The sequence below is a fragment of the Trichosurus vulpecula genome, chromosome 4 (assembly GCF_011100635.1).
Source record: "Trichosurus vulpecula isolate mTriVul1 chromosome 4, mTriVul1.pri, whole genome shotgun sequence".
Lineage (NCBI taxonomy): Eukaryota > Metazoa > Chordata > Mammalia > Diprotodontia > Phalangeridae > Trichosurus > Trichosurus vulpecula.
The window spans coordinates 295,572,557-295,589,429 of record NC_050576.1 but is presented as its reverse complement, the minus strand read 5'-3'; the positions used below and the strand labels follow the sequence as shown (position 1 = coordinate 295,589,429).

General features: G+C 37.4%; 1 protein-coding gene across 4 annotated transcripts in view; it reads left to right on the top strand.

Annotated features, from left to right (window-relative positions):
* ZDBF2 (zinc finger DBF-type containing 2) overlaps nucleotides 1–16,873 on the top strand; it is a 73,254-nt gene that overhangs the window by 12,770 nt on the left and 43,611 nt on the right. For all 4 annotated transcript variants that reach the window (XM_036757374.1, XM_036757370.1, XM_036757372.1 and 1 more), the window contains exons 3-4: nucleotides 13,603–13,717; nucleotides 14,489–14,575. The gene's annotated coding sequence lies outside the window, so the exon portion shown is untranslated. The remainder of the gene's footprint in view (nucleotides 1–13,602; nucleotides 13,718–14,488; nucleotides 14,576–16,873) is intronic.

Sequence of the window (16,873 nt, the reverse complement as noted above, 5' to 3'; positions counted from 1 at the left end):
GGCAGTCTCTTCTCATCTGTCTCTTGGAACTCCTAGTTTTCCTTCAAAACTCAGCTCTTTTGCAAGGTTTTTCCTGATCCTGCTTGATTCTGCCCAAATTACCTTGCATTTATTTTGTATATCTTTATATATGTACATGTCATCTTTCCAAATAGAATATTCTTTTTTGTCTTTGTACCTCTCAGTGCTTACAGTGCCTGTCATATAGTAGGTGCTTAATAAGTGATTGTTAGATTTGATGATAGCCTTAGAATCAAGTGAAGTATTTTTATGAATGAGGGAGGTGTGGACAAGTTTGTAGGCCTCAGAGAAGGAGGTGTTAGGTAAGAAGGTATTGAAGATGAGAAGAGTGAAAAAGTAATTTAGGGGCACAAGTTCCTAGATAAGATGGAAAGATCATAGAGGAATAATTACTTGGATGCCAGTAGATGACTTTGATACGTTCTGGATTGAATGAGACAGTGGATGGGGTGTGCCTCAAATGAGTGTTATTCCTTCTCTTGGCCCAGTGTATGTCTGTGCCATTGAAGGAGGGAACATGAGAGCAGGAGCATCTAGTACTGGAGAACCACAAGAGAAGGATGTAGTGTCTTCTGGAGGGTTGTGTTTCCTTACCTTGAATGAATGGTTTTAATTTGTTGTGCTTTTTCCCCTCCTAAATATTTCTGCTTTCTAAATTTTTTATCTTCTTTTTTGATGTCAGCTGTCACCGTTGTGATTTAATTTGCTACCTTTAATAGCTTCGTAGGCCTCTTCTAATGTTCTTCTAATTTGCTATTCTCTTCATCTCAAAATCCCTTGAACAGTATTTCCCACTTTCTCTTAGCCTCTGACAGAGGTGGCCTTATTCCTTGCTAAGACCAACACCTCTTCATGTACACTTGATCCTATCCTTTAGTCTTCTGATTTTACTTTCTGCCTATCTATTTGTCTGGTCTCTCTGTCTCTGTGTCTCTCTCTCTTCCCCTAAAATGGTTCCTTTCCTCCTGCCTTCCATCCTGTAATAAAAACATCTTCTCTAGAAACTCCCATCCCCTCAGACTATTGTCCAGCAACTTTCTTCTTTCTCAAGAAAATTCATGGAAAGTTTTCTATACTTTTTTTTTATTTTTTTATTTATTTTATTTTATTTTATTTTATTTATTTAATATATTTAGTTTTCAGCATTGATTTTTCTCAAGAGTTTGAATTACAAATTTTCTCCCCGTTTCTACCCTCCCTCCCACTCCAAGATGGCGTATATTCTGGTTGCCCTGTTCCGCAGTCAGCCCTCCCTTTTGTCACCCCACTCCCCTCCCATCCCCCTTTCCCTTCTTCTCTTGTAGGGCAAGATAAATTTTTACTCCCCCTTGCCTGTGTATCCTATTTCCTAGTTGCATACAAAAACTTTTTTTTTTGTTGTTTTTGAATGTCTGTTTTTAAAACTTTTGAGTTCCAAATTCTCTCCCCTCTTCCCTCCCCTCCCACCCTCCCTAAGAAGGCAAGCAATTCAACATAGGCCACATGCTTATCATTATGTAAAACCCTTCCACAATACTCATGTTGTGAAAGATTAACTGTGTTTTGCTCCTTTCTAACCTGTCCCCATTTATTGAATTTTTTCCCTTGGCCCTGTCCCTTTTCAAAAGTATTTGTTTTTGATTGCCTCCTCCCCCTTCTGCCCTCCCTTCTATCGTCCTCCCTTTTTTATCTTCTTTCTCCTTCTTTCCTGTGGGGTAAGATACCCAGTTGAGTGTGAATGGTATTCCCCGCTCAGGTCAAATCCATTGAGAGCAAGATTTACTCATTCTTCCTCACCTGCCCCCTCTTCCCTTCCTACAGAACTGCTTTTTCTTGCCACTTTTATGTGAGATAATTTACCCCATTCTATCTCTCCCTTTCTCCCTCTCTCAATGTATTTCTCTCTTATCCCTTAATTTGATTTTATTTTTTTAGATATCATCCCTTCATATTCAACTCAACCCTGTGCCCTCTCTCTCTCATTCTCTCTTTCTATATATATATACACACACACCTACATATATACATACATAGACACACATATGTATATATATATATACATACACAGATATATATGCATATTCCTTTCAGCTACTATGGTACTGAGGTCTCATGAATCATACATGTCATCTTTCCATGTAGGAATGTAAACAAAACAGTAAGTCCCTTATGATTTCTCTTTCTTGTTTACCTTTTCATGCTTCTCTTGATTCTTGTGTTTGAAAGTCAGATTTTCTATTCATCTCTGGTCTTTTCACTGAGAAAGCTTGAAAGTCCTCTATTTTGTTGAATGTCCATATTTTGTCTTGGAGCGTGATACTCAATTTTGCTGGGTAGGGGATTCTTGGTTTTAGTCCTAGCTCCATTGACCTCTGGAATATCATATTCCAAGCCCTTCAATCCCTTAATGTGGAAGCTGCTAGATCCTGTGTTATCCTGATTGTTTTTCCGTAATACTCAAATTGTTTCTGGGTGCTTGCGGTATTTTAACCTTGACCTGGGAGCTCTGGAATTTGGCAACAATATTCCTTGGAGATTTCTTTTTGGGATCTTTTTCAGGAGGCGATCTGTGGATTCTTTCAATTTCTATTCTACTGTCTGGCTCTAGAATATCAGGGCAATTCTCCTTGATAATTGCTCAAAAGATGGTATCTAGGCTCTTTTTTTTTGATCATGGCTTTCAGGTAGTCCAATAATTTTTAAATTCTCTCTTCTGGATCTATTTTCCAGGCCAGTGGTTTTTCCAATGAGATATTTCACATTGTCTTCAACTTTTTCATTCCTTTGGTTCTGTTTTATAATATCTTGATTTCTCATCAAGTCACTAGCTTCCACTTGCGCCAATCTCATTTTTAAGGTAGTATTTTCTTCAGTGGTCTTTTGGACCTTCTTTTCCATTTGGCTAATTCTGCCTTTCAAGGCATTCTTCTCCTCATTGGCTCTTTGGAGCTCTTTTGCCATTTGAGTTACTCTATTTTTTAAGGTGTTGTTTTTTTCAATATTTTTTTCGGTATTTTTTTGGGTCTCCTTTAGCAAGTCATTGACTTGTTTTTCACGGTTTTCTCACATCACTCTAATTTCTCTTCCCAATTTTTCCTCTACTTCTTTAATGTGCTTTTCCAAATCCTTTTTGAGCTCTTCCATGGCCTGAGACCAGTTCATGTTTTTCTTGGAGGCTTTTGATGTAGACTCTCTGACTTTGTTGACTTCTTCTGGCTGTATTTTTGGTCTTCTTTGTCACCAAAGAAAGATTCCAAAGTCTGCGACTGAATCTGAGTCCGTTTTTGCTGCCTGGCCATGTTCCCAGCCAACTTACTTGACCCTTGAGTTTTTCGTCGGGGTATGACTGCTTGTAGAGCAAAGAGTACTTTGTTCCAAGCTCGAGGGGATGTACCGTTGATTTCAGAGGTATTTCTATACAGCCAACTCTGCCGCACCAGCACTCCTCCTTTCCCAAGAACTGCCAACCCGGACCTGACGCAAATCTTAAGCAGGCTCTACACTGCTGCTGTGATCTGCCACTTAATTCCTCCCACCAGGTGGGCCTGGGGCCAGAAGCAAATGCAGCTGTAGTTCTGTAGCTGCACCACCCCCGCTGCCCCTGGGGTGATGGCCGAACCCCGAACTCTTTTCACTCTGTCCCCTGCAGCTTTTCCCACTAACCTTCTGTGTTGTCTTTGGTGTTTGTGGGTTGAGAAGTCTGGTAACTGCCACAGTTCACTGATTCAGGGCACTAGGGCCTGTTTTGCCCACCTCCTGGTCTGGTGGGTCCTGCTGCCTCCCACGCTGGGCTCTGCTCCCCTCCACTCCCCTCCAATCCCAGCTCCATGTGCGATAGACCTCATCCAGTGACCATTCAGGCTGTCCTGGGCTGGATCCCTGTTTCCCTCTGCTATTTTGTGGGTTCTGCAGTTCTAGAATTTGTTCAGAGCCATTTTTTATAGGTTTTTGGAGGGACCTGGCAGGGAGCTCATGTAAGTCCCTGCTTTCCAGCCACCATCTTGGCTCCTCCCCTCCCCCATGATCTTGAAAGTTGTCTATACTTGCTGCCTCCCATTCCTCAGTCACTCCTCAACTTTTTGCATTCTCACTTTTGACCTCGTCAATCAGCTGAAATTTCGTTCCCCAGAGTTACCAGTGATCCCTCTCTCTCTTTTTTTTTTTTTTTTAGATTTTTAATGTTTAGTTTACAACACTCAGTTCCACATAATTTTGAGTTCCAGATTTTCTTCACTCCCTCCCCAAGACGGCATGGAATCCTGTATATCTTCTACATGTAACTTCACATTGATCTTATTTACACAGTAGTCAAGTTGTAAAGAAGAATTATGACCAATGGAATGAATCAGGAGAAAGAAGAAACAAAACCAAAAAAAACCAAACAAACCCAAAAACAAAAGAGAAAAAAAAGGAAAAAAAAAAAAAGGCGAGCATGAAGTGTGCCTCAATCTGCATTCAGAATCTGTAGTTCTTTGGATGTAGATAGCTCTCTCCATCATGAGACCTTCGGAGTTGTCTTTGCACCTCGTATTGCTGAGAAGAGTGAAGTCTATCAGGCTTAGTCATCACAGAATCCATGTGTCAGTAGTTGTGTATAATGTTTCCTGGTTCTGCTCCGCTCTCTCAGCATTGTATTGTGTAGGTTTTTCCAGGTTATTACGAAGTCCGTATCATCCGCATTTCTTATAGCACAGTAGTATTCCATTACCTTCACATACCACAACTTGTTCAGCCATTCCCCAATTGATGGGCATCCCCTTGATTTCCAATTCTTTGCTACTACAAAAAGAGCCGCTATAAATATTTTTGTATGTATGGGTCCTTTTCCCACTTGTGTGATCTCTTTGGGATACAACCCTAGAAGTGGTATTGCTGGGTGAAAGGGTATGAACATTTTTATAGTCCTTTGAGCATAGTTCCAAATTGTTCTCCAGAATGGCTGGATCAGTTTGCAACTCTACCAGCAATGTAACAATGTTCCAACTTTCTCACATTCTCTCCAGCATTTATCATTCTCTTGTTTTGTCATGTTAGCCAATCGGACAGGAGAGATGTGTTACGTAAGAGTTGTTTTGATTTACATTTGTCTAATCAGTAGTGATTTCTAGCATTTTTTCATATGCCTATAGTTATCTTTAATTTCTTCCTTTGAAAACTGCCTGTTCATATCCTTCGACCATTTCTCAATTGGGGAATGACTTGTACTCCTATAAATTTGAGTCAGTTCCCTGTATATTTTAGAGATGAAGCCATTATCAGAGACACTAGTTGTAAAAACTTTCTCCCATTCTGTTTCCCTCCTAATCTTTGTTGCATTGGCTTTTTTTTATACAAAAACATTTCAATTTAACATAATCAAAATTATCTATTTTGCATTTTGTAATGCTCTCTATCTCTTGTTGTGCCATGAATTCTTCCCTTTCCCATAAATCTGACAGGTAAACTATTCCTTGCTCTCCCAAATTGCTTATAGTATAGCCTTTATTCCTAAATTATGAACCCATTTTGACTTTATTTGGTATATGGTGTAAGATATTGGTCTATGCCCAGTTTCTGCCCTACCATTTTCCAATTTTCTCTGCAGTTTTTGTGAAATAGTGAATTCTTAGCCCAGAAGCTGGATTCTTTGGGTCTATGAAAGAGTATATTGCTGTAGTTGTTGACTTCTCCATCTTGTGTACCTATCCTATTCCACTGATCCAAGACTCTGTTTCTTAGCTAGTACCAGGTAGTTTTGATGACTGCTGCTTTATAGTATACCTGGTATGGCTAGGCCACCTTCCCTTGCATTTCTTTTCATTAATACCCTAGATATTCTAGACCTTTTGTTCTTCCAGATGAGTTTTGTTATTATTTTATCCAACTCCGTACGATAATTTTTTGGTAGTTCGATTGGTATCGCACTGAATAGGTAAATTAATTTAGGTAAAATTGTCATTTTTACTATGTTACCTCAACCTAACCATGAGCAACTGATATTTTTCCATTTATTTAGATCTGATTTTATTCGCGTGATAAGTGTTTTATTATTATGTTCATATAGGCCCTGGGTTTGTCTTGGCAGATAGACTCCCAAATATTTTATAGTATCTACAGTAACTTTGAATGGAATTTCTCTTTCCATTTCTTGCTGTTGGGCTTTGTTAGTAATGTATAGGAATGCTGAGGATTTATGTGGGTTTATTCTATATCCTGCAACTTTGCTAAAGTTGTTTATTATTTCAAATAGTTTTTTACTTGATTCTCTAGGATTCGCTAAGTAAATCATCATATTATCTGCAAAAAGTGATAATTTAACAACTTCTTTTCCTGTTCTAATTCCTTCAATTTCTTTTTCTTCTCTTATTGCTACAGCTAACATTTCTAGTACCAAATTGAATAGTAGGGATGATAATGGACATCCTTGTTTCACCCCTGATCTTATTGGCAATGCATCTAGCTTATCCCCATTACAAGTAATACTTGTTGATGGTTTTAGTTAGATGCTATTTATAATTTTAAGGAAGGCTCCATTTATTCCTATGCTTCGTATTGTTTTTAATAGGAATGGGTGTTGTATTTTGTCAGAGGCCTTTTCTGCATCTATTGATGTGATCATATGGTTTCTGCTAGTTTTGTTGTTGATGTGATCAATTATGCTGATAGTTTTCCTAGTACTGAACCAGCCTTGCATTCCTGGAATAAATCCTACCTGGTTGTAGTGTATTATTCTGGTGATAAGTTGCTGCAATATTTTTGCTAATGTTTTATTTAGAATTTTTGTATCAATATTCATTAGGGAAATTGGTCTATAATTTTATTTCTCTGTTTTGACTCTTCCTGGTTTGGGTATTAGTACCATATTTGTGTCATAAAACGAATTTGGTAGGACTCCTTCACCTATTTTCCCAAATAGTCTATAAAGTATAGGAATTAATTGTTCTTTAAATGTTTGATAAAAGTCACATGTAAAACCATCTGGCCCTGGAGATTTTTTCCTAGGGAGTTCATTGATGTCTTGCTCAATTTCTTTTTCTGAGATGGGGTTATTTAGGAATTTTACTTCCTCTTTTGTTTACCTGGGCAATTTATATTTTTGTAGATATTCATCCATATCCCTAAGGTTGTCAAATTTATGGGGATACAATTGGGCAAAATGATTCCTAGTTATTGTTTTGATTTCCTCTTCATTGGAGGTAAATTCACCCTTTCCATTTTTGATACTGGTAATTAGATTTTTTTCTTTCTTTTTTTTAATCAAATTGACCAAAGGTTTATCAATTTTATTGGTTTTTTCATAAAGCCAGCTCTTTGTTTTATTAATTCAATAGTTTTCTTGATTTCAGTTTTATTAATCTCTCCTTTGATTTTCAGTATTTCAAATTTGGTATTTAATTTGGGATTTTCAATTTGTTCTTTTTTCTAGCTTTTTCAGTTGTGTGCCCAATTCATTGATCTCCTTTTTCTCTATTTTATTCATGTAAGCTTTTAGAGATATAAAACTTCCCATAAGAACTGCTTTTGCTGCACAGCATAAGTTTTGTTATGTTGTGTCATTATTGTCATTTTCTTGAATGAAGTTATTAATTGTTTCTATGATTTGTTCTTTGGCCTCCTTATTCTTCAGAATTAGATTATTTAGTTTCCAATTAATTTTTAGCTTATTTTTCCATGGTTCTTTATTACAAATAATTTTCATTGCATTGTGATCTGAAAAGGATGCTTTGACCACTTGTGCCTTTCTGCACTGGATTGTGAGGTTTTTATGCCCTAGTACATGGTCAGTTTTTGAGTACGTGCCATGTACTGCTGAGAAGACAGTATGTTCCTTTTTATCCCCATTCAGTTTTCTCCAGAAGTCTATCATATCTGCCTTTTCTACAATTCTGTTTACCTCCTTAACTTCTTTCTTGTTTATTTTGAGGTTAGATTTATCAAGTTCAGAGAGGGGGAGGTTGGAGTCCCCCATTATTATAGTTTTGCTGTCTATTTCTTCCTGTAACTCCCTTAACCTCTCCTCTATGAATTTCCATGCCATACCACTTGGTGCATATATGTTAAACAGTGATACTGCTTCATTGTTTATGGTGCCTCTTAGCAGGATGTAGTGTCCTTCCTTCTCTCTTTTAATTAGATCTATCTTTACTTTTGCTTTGTCTGAGATTAGGATTGCTACCCCTGCTTTTTTTACTTTAGCTGAAGCGCAATATATTTTATTCCAGCCTTTTACCTTTACCCTGTGTGTATCCCCCTGTTTCAAATGTGTTTCTTGTAAACAGCATATTGTAGAATTATGGTTTTTACTCCATTCTGCTATCTGCTTCCATTTCATGGGAGAGTTCATCCCATTCACATTCACAGTTATGATTACTATCTGTGTTTTTTCTCCATCCTATTTCCCCTGTTTATGCTTTTATTTCTCCCTTTCCCCTTCCACTCCTCAACAAAGTTTTGCTTTTGACCACCGCCTTCCTCAGTTTACTTTCCCTCTTGATTCCCCTCCCTTATCTTACTGTTCCACTTGCTACTTCTTCCCTCCCTTCTGACCACCCCATCCCTGTTTTTCCCCTTTCCCTTCCTACTGTCTGTAGGACAAGTTAGATTTCTATACTTATCAGGGTATGTTATTCCCTTCTTGAACCAAACCCAATGAGAGTAAAGCTCAAATACTGCTGTTCTTCCTCCCTTCTTTCCCTCTACTATAATGTGTTTTTGGGCCTCTTCATTTGATGTAATTTACCCTTTTACTACTATCACCTTACCTCTTCTCCCGGAACCCTCCCTTTACATCTCTTAATTATGTTTTTTATCTTTACATCAGTTATTTTATACAGACATCTACAATCTATGTGTATCCCTTTCAATTGTCATAATAACTATAATTCTCAAGATTGACATATATATAAAACATACATAAGATGATGTAATCCTATATAAAGAAGTGAATAATTTGTCCTTATTGATTAATAAAGTTTGTGGGGGGTTTTTCCCTGTGTTTACCTTTTTATATCTCTCTTGAGTTTTGTATTTGACGATCAAATTTTCCATTGAGTTCTGGCCTTTTCATCAGGAAGGTCTGGAATTCCCTTATTTCATTGAATGTCCATCTCCTTGCCTGAAAAATTATGCTCAATTTTGCTGGGTAGTTGATCCTTGTTTGTAGTCCCAGCTCCTTTGCCCTTTGGAATATCATATTCCAGTTTCTCCTATCATTTAATGTAGAAGCTGAAATATCCTGCGTGATCCTGAGTGTAGTTCCATGATATTTGAATTGTTTCTTTTTGGCTGCTTGCAGTATTTTCTCCTTGACTTTGTAATTCTGAAATTTGGCTATAATATTTCTTGGAGTTTTCAATTTGGGATCTCTTTCAGGGGGTGATCAGTGGATTCTTTCAATGACTATTTTACCCTCTGGTTCTAGAACCTCTGGGTAGTTATATTTGATAATTTCTTCAGCGACACTGTTAAGGCTCTTTTTTTCATTGTGGATTTCTGGTAGACCAGTAATTCTTAAATTGTGTCTCCTGGACCTATTTTCCAGGTCAGTTGTTTTTCCAATCAGATATTTCAGATTTTCTAATGTTTTTTCATTCTTTACATTTTGTTTTACTACTTCTTGATGCCTCATAGAGTCTTTAACTTCCACTTGCTCAATTCTAATTTTTAATGAGTTGCTGTCCTCATTTTGCTTTTGAGTCTCCTTTTCCAGTTGGTTGATTTTACCTTTTGGGGGGTCATTTTCTCTATTTAGATTCTGAATCTCCCTAGGCATTTCACCGATCTTATTTTTTAAAAACTTGATTTCATCAGCGGTTTTTTTTTTCCATTTTTTCTTTTACCTCCCTAATTTGGTTTTTAAAATCCTCCTTTAGCTCTTTTAGTAATGCTTTTTGGGCTTGAGATCAGTTCACATTCCCTTTTGAGGTATCAGATATGGATATAGTGTCAATGCTATCCTCTTCCAAATTGGTATTTTGATCATCCCTGTCTGCATAAAAAGAATCAATGGTCCTTGTTTGTTTTCGTGTTGTTCTTCATGTTGGTTAGCTTTTTCCTGACTTTACAGTAGATTTCTGCTTTGGGGGCTCAGGGATCTCTATCCCAGGTTTCATGTTCTGGGAATTGTGAGTCTAGCTACTGGCTTCGTGTATTATAGCCTTCAGTTTCTTGATGTGTGGGGGAGGGGTCTGGCTGCCCAAAGTCTTCTTTTCCCCTGGGACTGCTCTCCAGGACTGTTGCTCTTCAGCAATGATCTCAGCTGTTCGTTGTCTGTGCTGGTGTTTGCCACCTCCCCTGGCTGTGCAAAGGTACGTCTGGGCTCTTGGTGTTGACCCCTGCTGGCTCTGCCCCTCCGAGACTCAGGAACTCCCACTGCTCTGCCACTGAAGCCTCACTTCTGTCTCCTGTATTCCAGTGTTTTTCCCGAAGAATTCTCTGGGCCAGGGGGAGGGATTAGAGCCATTTACCTGGCCATTATGTCTCCCAGAGGTTCAAGAATGCACATGTCAAACCTTTGGGCTGCAAGCCTCACGAATAGATGTCTCATAGCCAGAGGTGTTGCACTGGTGCCTCTCAGTTACTTCTATAGACTCCTGTCCTGTTTTGAGAGGGGATCTCTGCTGGTTTTGGGTGCCCAGCTTTTTTCTAGTCTGGATCGCTGGCTGGTTTCCGTAGCTGCTTCCGCCTTGGTGCTGTCTGGTGCAGTGCTGCATACCAAGTGCTCTCCCATCCTACAGATTCTTCCCGTCGACCTTTTGCACTCTCCTGGCTTGGAAATTTGCCCCACTCAGACTGCTAGCAGCTTCTAACTCTCTCATATCTGCACAGATTCACTTTTTTAGAGGTATCTGACAGAACTTGTGAGAGAGCTCTGGTAAGATGCTGTTTTCACGTAGCCATCTTGGCTCCACCCCCCCAATGATCTCTTAGTAGCCAGATCTGATGATCTTTTCTCATTTGCTATCCTTCTCAGTGTACCCACAGCTCAGATCTGACATGGTTGACCACCTTCTCCTTTTTGCATACTTTCTCAGTTTTCATGACATTTCCCTTCCCACCTTTTAGACCATTCCTTAGTATCCTTTGCTGGTGGAGCAGCAACCTCATGTGCCGTGATGGTGGATCCTCTTCTCCCGCTATACTTTCTTTCTTGGTAATCTCATCAGTTCCCATGGGTTTAGGTGGCTCCCAGGGTATTCATCCAGTCCTAGTATCACCCCCAACCTTCAGTCCCAGAATGCCTATTGTTTATTGGATATTTAAAAGTGGTTTCCTTGGAGACATCTTAAACTCATCATGTTCAAAACTGAACTAATTATCTTTCTCTCTGTATCTTCCCCCTTTCCAAATTTAACTTCTATAAAAGTACCACCGTTCTTCTAAGTGCCATAGGTTTATAATTCTCTTACCTTGTGAAAACATTTGGTTGCCAAATCTTGCTATTTCTTTCTTTACAGTATCTCACATTTAACCCCTTCTCTGTGCTCACACACCTACCTCTAGTTTAGGCTGTCATTGTCAGCTGTTCCTTCTTGCAGCAGCCTTCTAATGGGTCCTTCTGCCTCAAATGTCACCACTTCAATATATCCTGCATACTAGTGTCAAAATGATTTTCTTTAAGTACAAATCTGACAATGTGATGACTCTTCTTAATCAACTTCAGACTTATAGTTGCTTCTAGGATAAAATACAAAAACTCCTCTGTTCAGCTCTTAGAGCCCTACACAGCTGACCTTGTCCTATTTTCCAATGTCATGTGGCATTATTCCTCTTCCCATACTTTGCAGTCTAGCCAAACTGATCTCTGTTTCTTACACATGATAATCCATCTCTGGTATTGGTTCCTTTGCATTGGCCATCCCTTGTGCCTGGGGCTATTTCCAGTTGTCCTGGTCTATATCTTGCAACATTTTAAGGACAACTTAGGAAGGATTTATAAACATTGATAACTGTAATGGCAACCACAGTTCCAAGGTTTAGTGATGATACTGCTACACGTCTCCAACAGTTGATGAATTCAAGGTGCAGAATGAGACAAGTGTTTTTGTATGTTACCAGGGGGGAATTTGTTTCCCTGACTCTTCATATTTCTTTGAAGAGTTGTTTTTCTTTTTTCTTTTCAATGTTGTGAGGAAGGTGGAAAGGAGAGAAAAGAAATGGTCTGTTACTTGGATAAAAAATGCACCTCAGGCACCATCTTCATGAAGCCTCTCCTGACCTCCCCGCCTTTTGCTAAGTAGGTGTTGAGCCCTCAGGGTCCTGAACAGGGTATATTAGCTCTGAGGTTGGCATTTTGTTTTGGGGCTCTCACTCACTGCAAGTGTCCTGTGATTTGACCAGAGGAGACTCTGGGTAGCCGTCATGGAGCACCTCCTCCCCACACCTTTGAAAACCCAGATGTTGATGCTTCTCTCTCTGGTAACTGTATGTATTGCCATAGTTAGAATGTTAGAAACCTGTCTACTGGTTTGTGTTTATTTGCTCTGTTTATATAACATATGCTTGTAATTTCTGTTTGTATCCTCTCTGAAGTTCAGGATGCTGGCTTTTCCCCCAAACTAAGTGAATGATATATGTATGTAAAGTAAGATCGTAAACCCCTTAAAGTTGCTTTCCTTAGAAAAGCAGATTAAAGAACTTGTGCTAGTAGCCCTCCTGTGTGCTGGTGTTATTGGTCTTACACATCTACAGTAGTGGCAAGCAGCATTGTTATTACACCTCTCCGATTGCTAATATCCTGCTTTCTAAGTTATTTTGTGCTTAATTACTTTGAATATACTTGTACTTGTTAACTTTCTATTTATACTGTATATATTTTATATGTACTTATTATTTCCTCCATTGAAATGTAAGCTTATTCCATCTAGGAATTGTTTCATTCTTTGTACTTATATTCCCAGATCCTAGCACAGTGCCTGAGGTCACATAGTTAGTTCGTAGCTAATACCTGTTGACTGTATAAAATAAAAGTAAATTTGCTTTACCTGAGAGCAAGAGGTAATAGAATACATGAGCTTGGTGCATGGACTTTTTGGTATTAGTAAGTTCCCTTTGAATTTCACTTATTTGACATTTTGTATGAGCACTCTTATACTTTCTAATATTGTTATTTGTGATTGCTTTGATGATAGTAGGAGTTATGTCTTATTTAAACTTTCTCTTTCAGTGTCTAGCCTAGTGATTTTTACACAATAGACATTTAATACATATTGATTTATTGAATGAACGGATAGCTGCATTGTAGATGGTCAGAGTACTTGTGCTTATTTCCTGATTTTTAGCTGTGTCCTAGATGTATGTAATTGCAATTAAGCTAGATTCTGAATAGGTGGGTAGATCTGGTATTTAGCGTTTAATTAAATTATGTCTTGCTTTCCCAATTAAACCCTTTTGAAGACAAGAGCACTTTGATACCTTGGTACTATACCTTACATAATAAGTATTTAGTAAATATTTATTGATTTGTTTTTATATAAAAAATATCATTAAATATCTTGTTTATAAATTTTTCATAAACATAAGGGAGATTTATGGGTATGACAGTTTTAAGAAATTTAACCTTTTTTTAATGATTACTAGAGAATGTCCATAAACAATAACTCCTGTGTTTTTCTGCATTTTTAGATTTCCAATCCAGATGACTTGATATCCTATGGTTGAAGAAGGCTACAAGTTTGAAGTCTAATGTCCGATATATTTGAAATAGTTTTATTTTGTGGGGGAAAGGGCTACTATTAAGGTTAGTATCTAGTAATCTTCCTTTAGTTTATATTTAAGACTTATAAAACTAAATTGGCAATTTGGGCCCTTTGTACTTATCTTTTCAACAGGCTATTGATGAAAATACTAGCACTGTATCATGCTCTGGTAAGAAAAGTAGGCACTTACTCTTTCTTCTGTTTTGCATGTGAAAATGAAATGAGAAATTTGCATGTAGAGATGAAAAATGCGTAGGGATTGATTCTATTTTCCAGTTTGAGTCAGAGTGGATTTGTCATCTAAGGTTTTCTTTTTCTTTTCTGGTTTTAAATAATTACAGGAAAATTCAGTCTCCTCAAAGTAATGCTAGATTAAGGGATCTCCCTTAAAAACTTAGAGATTTTCTTGATTACTATATTTTGATATATTTTACATTGTCTAACTTGATACCAAGTTATCATAAGCCTTAATTTTCTTATAGGTATTTTAACATTATAAGTCTTCAAGTTTTAGCATTATTTAAAAAAAGGTAAAATTTTGGGGAATACATCAGGCAAGTAATAAACACAGGTGTGTTACTTTCTTGTTTGTGTTTGCTCCAAAGAGAAATTTACTTTAGATTGCAGTGATTTAAAAAAATTTTTTTTCTATTCCGCTGCCTGGTGTTATTCTGATTTCCCTGACAGTATGTAAACTCTCTGAGAATAGGGACTAGTTTGGTTTTTGTTTTTGTAGCCCCTGTGCCTGACTTGTGCTTAACAAATGCTTGCTGATTTATTAACTTGAGATTTATATCCCTTTTTGATCCCAGTATAGTACAGTGGCAAGAGTGCTGGGTTTAGTCAGAGGACCTGGATTTGATTCCTGGCTTTACCACATACTAACTGTATGGCCTTGGGTGAGTCATTTAAATTTTTCAGGCCTTCATTTCCTCATTTGCAAAATGTTGGTGTTGGACCTGGTGACCTCTTTAAATTTAGCTTTGCATTTATGATGCTATAAAGCCTGTGATACTAGGTGCTTAAGGTTCTTGAAAGCAAGGAGTATGTCTTGTTTCCCCAGGGCCCAGCAAATTGCATTGCACATGGGAGCAATTGTTGAATTTCAGATTTGAGACTAGGAAAATGTAAAATTATAAAGATGAGAACCTTAAATGAAGATTTTTTTTCTCTCGGAGTAAAAAAATATTCAATAGCAACTTTCATTTAATTAAATGCCTTTCATTTTTCTTTTTTAAAAGTAAAAATATAAAACAAAGTTGGCAAAAAGCATCCATCTGCTCTTTTAGGTTATAACTTGGAGCTTTCTTTCCTAGCACTAGTGCATTTTAGAATGCTTTTTAATGTTTCTTTTTTTCTTGTACCAGTTGCTTGATGAGTAGCTCTGACACTTATCCTCTTCAGGTACTTGCAGTTCTTCACTTGCTTCATCAGATTGCAAATTTGTAAAAGGGAAGAGAGAATAATGACATACCTTGAATAGGAGCAGCCTTGAGTCTTAGCTATTCCTCTGCTTTTAAACAGGACTTTAACAAGACTTAAACAGTAATGGATAGATAGCTTATATTTGAAAGACTCACAGGGAAAGAAATGTCTTAGTTTCTCTCATTAAGCATTGGTATTTAATAATTTTGTGCCATCAGACAGGAAAAATTATTGTCAAAATACCACATTCTTGTTTATCATGCCTTGTGGGAAAAAAAACTTGAAAGAACTTTGAAGATTACAATTGAGAACTCAGGAAGGTAACCAAGTAACTGTGAGTTGTTTGATTAAAATTAGTTTTGAGTCAGAAAGATACTATTTAATTTTAAAAATCTAATAATAATAATTATAGCTAACATTTATATAGTGCTTACTATGTGCCAGGCACTGTGCTGAGCTCTTTAAGAGATATTATCTCATTTGATTCTCACAACAACCCTGCAAGGTAGGTTCTGTTATTGTCCCCATTTTATGATGAGGATACTGAGGCAGAAGTTAGGTGACTTTGCCCAGGGTCACAGTGCCAGTAAATGTCTGAGGCTGGATTTGAACTTAGGTCTTCCTGATTCCTGGCACTGTGTACTGTGTCACCTAGCTCCAACTAATGAATATTATTTATTTTTGGTTGTACACTAAAAGATCAGTATCAGTGCGAAAGAAGTTTTGACAGAGTGATCAAATTTATATTTTGCTTTTTCTTAAGGAAATTTAAAATACATGTTTTGTTTTCCAACTTAATCTGTTTGGTATGAATTTAAAGCTCCTTCTAGCTATTAGAATCTAGGATGACTTTGGGAGCCCTGTAGGAATGAGGCAAGATGAAATCCATTTAGTAGGAGGCTTGAGACCAGTAGAACCTAAGAGTATTCACCGCTTGGGCCCTTATAGATCCTGCTTTTCCAGGAGGGCCTGGAAATTGCAGGAAAATTTTGATCCCCCTTTGGAGGTCATAGTCAAATATGGATAAGTCTTGAGATAGTAGACTGAACCAGGGAACACCATGACATTTTGTGTAGGTTATAAACCTTTAGGAGAACATCTAGAATTCTCTTATTTGCCTGGCTTTTTCCCAGCTGAACAGTCTTTTTGGATACTGAGTCAGTTCTCAGAGAATCACTGGGTCCCTTACATTAAATTTGTTTATTGTAGCCTCTGATTTTACTTTAGTTTTTTATTGATGCCTTTTGTTTTTACCCATAGTCCTTTCCTGATATACTGCCCCCTTTCTCCCATTTCCAGCATTGAACTCCCTCCTTTATAACCCAGAGAAACAGTAAATCAAAATCAACTGGCATAGCAACTGCTTCTACCAAGAGAATGGATGTGTGTTTCAGCACTCATATAGATATGATTGGTGATTACAATGAATCAGCTGCTTTTCATAAGAAAATTGAGTGGTTAGGTCTTTTCCCTTTTAAAAAAAAACCCCAGTAATTGTAAAATAATATAAATGCAGTGACATTTTGGTTATCTGATGTAGGTAGGAAAGTTATATTTTCTAAATCAATGAATTTTCTATATAACTTTTTGTTTTCACTCTTTTAATGGCAGTGTTACTCAAATAAATGACACAGTTTTTGCTTTAGTAAACAAAATACATTGGACATAATTTAAATTTTGATTGGTCATAATTATAATTTGTCTTATATTGCTTAGATACCGTCTGCTGCTATTTCCACCACCTGTCTCCCATGAAAAGGTTATCCAGTTCC